Genomic DNA, 2,783 nt, shown 5'->3' on the forward strand with positions numbered 1-2,783 from the left:
TAGGATCATTATACATTGGACTCGACTCAGTAGAAATGAGGTTTTGATATCCTAGGCATTAGTGAGATGAAATGGACTGGTACTGGCAATTTTGAATTGGACAAACATGTGGTTCTTTATGCTAGGTTGGAAAATTGAAGAGGAATGGTTTCACCTTTATCTATGAGAAGCTACCCTTGTGAATAAATATCACGACCGAGTCTAAGACAAACCATCAATGTTAAAGCAATATCTACTATAGCTACTATAAACATAGTTTTGTTTTGTTTTTTTTAAGTATGCCTTAAGAAGCATGCTCCATCATGTTATTGAGATAGTGTTTATTTTATGAACTTTGTCATCAATGAAAATGCACTTTCCTCAAATCTGCTACAGTTCGTATTTTAGGGTTACAATCCTCCCTCTGGCTTTTTAGCCTTGGAATAATTTGGTTTGAATAATGGCTAGCTAGCCACTCCTCAGAAGGAAGGTTGAGTAATCTACTTCCATAGTGATACCACCTCGGGAACCCAAGCGGAGCAGGGGTTGCTATGAGTTAGATCCGACTCGACGGCAGTAAGCTTGGTTTTTCATGTTGTTAATGGAATGCAATCTTTGTCATAACTATATATGGAAGAGATTTAGAGCATTGTCTGGGGGGGACAGGTTACAGTGAGGGACTGCTCTTATTGACTCATGCGTGTCAATAAGAAATGTGAAAGTTAATAACTGTAGGGTAAAGTTTCATATAACCATAGATGTGCTAATGTCTGGAAACATTTCACCGTTAAGCTGTTTTTCACATAGAGATGATGAGAGTTTATTCTGTCCAAATGAATCTTTGGTGGTGTTTTCACTTTTTCTTACTTCTCAATGTTGGTTCTTCCTCATCATGTTTTAACCCTTCCTTTCCTATATATGGCTGATTCTTGAAGATCCTGCTTGCATGTTTTCATCTCAGTAGGTCATCAAGCAAACTTCCGTGCAACTTCAGATAGACTTTGAACCAATCTTACTTTGCAGTAGGCCTAGGTACTTCCTCAGCCAAATGTATCCATGGTTGGCTTTGGCCACTTTCCAAGCAGGTCCCCTCCCTGGCCAGTCAAGCAGATTTTTCCTGCCAGCTCTGAAGTACTTGCCAGAGAGGGGCCCCCAGCATGGTGGTGCCACTTCTGCCTGTCATCTTACTCTGTGAAGTCTGCCGTAATCTAAAGGGGGCGCAAAAACTCAAAACTCCTATATTTCACATTCTGCTTTCCATAAAGGGAAATGACCTGATGCTGATTGGAAAGGGCAGTCATCTTAGTCAACACAATAAATGCCAAGGATGAGGGAAATCCTTAGACTCTGTGTATGTGAGGGCAGGAGACCATAAGGCAGCAGCACATACAGTCTTAGAACTTAATGCAGTGTTGGCTGAGCCATCGCCTGATATCCTTAGAAAATACTCCTGGTGCTCACTTTGCTTGGGTTCCTTGTTTTTTCTTGATGATAATCATGGTTGGGAGATGCCACTGTTCTGCTGTTTAGGCAGCTCACCTTTCAGTCATGCTGAGGCCATGAAAGCAAAAAGGGGGTAGGAGTGGGGTGGGGAAGACGTTAATAGATTATTGTTTTAAATCTGCAGTTTACATTTTATTTTTAAGATGAACAAACTTGATTCACATTTCATTGAACAACATTTTTAACAATTCTAGCTTGCAGTATGGTATGAGATTTTACTACTTAAAATAAGTTAATTGTATAGTTTAATGCAAATCATAAAATTAGCCACCATTTTGGATTTAGGTAGGCCAACTTTTTATTATCTCCATTCCAAATATTCTGTTGGTAGAGGTAATACAGAATTTATTTCAATATAGAATTCGCCAGACTTTGTATTTCTCTTTCTAAGTACTGTAGGAAAGATTTTCTTTTCCTACTTCATTATTTAGTGTATTATTAAATGTCTGACACTGAGCAAATGACTTTATCTCTCTAAGCCTCATTTGGCTCCTCTTTATTTGTAATAATAATAGTGCCCACCTTGTAAGATTGTTGTGAGAATGTGTGAGGATTAAGTATCAAAAATATTGAAAAGCACCTAGCACAATGCTAATTGCAGTGTAAACACTCAATAAATCTTAGTTAAAGTAAAATGAAACTTTCCTTTTCGTTCATCCCTAAATATCTTTAGATGCTGAATTTTTTGCTTTAGCACATTTGCCAAATATTACCTCTTAGCCCAGTAGATTTTAGGGTAATGTGTTATGCTGGTTATACCAAAAGAAAAGAAGGTTGTAACAGTTCACACTGATGGCCTTTTTCTAGCAAGACACATACCATTGTATGTTTCACTTGTGAATGGTTTATGAATTGTAATTTTGTCCTTAGGGTTCCAATTTGATATTTTTGCCATCAAATCGTCACAGGTGGGAGTATGTGTTCTCAAAAGAAGGAAGAATACAGATTAAAGAATTTGGTACAAATTGTTATTAAAAATGTCTATATCCAAACCATCTAAACAGATTATATTAATACCCATGATGAAGTGGAAATATTTATGATACAGTAGTGCATTAGGCTACTATTTTTAGATTTAATAATTTTATTACATACTGTTGTTGGATTTACTAATTCTGTGTAGTTGCAAATACGGTGCCTGGAAAATATGACTTAGAGGGGTGAGTGTGTGTGTGTGTGTGTGTGTGCATAGATGCATGACAATACTGGTGCTATACGAGAGAAGAAAAATTTTAAATTTCTAGTTTCTATTACCTTCTGCCATCAACGTCATGAAACGAAAGAGAGGGAGGGAAAGAGAG

The sequence above is a fragment of the Orycteropus afer genome, unplaced genomic scaffold (genome assembly GCF_000298275.1).
Source record: "Orycteropus afer afer isolate SDZICR_OR568_19922 unplaced genomic scaffold, OryAfe1.0 scaffold00182, whole genome shotgun sequence".
In the NCBI taxonomy this organism is placed as follows: Eukaryota; Metazoa; Chordata; class Mammalia; order Tubulidentata; family Orycteropodidae; genus Orycteropus; species Orycteropus afer.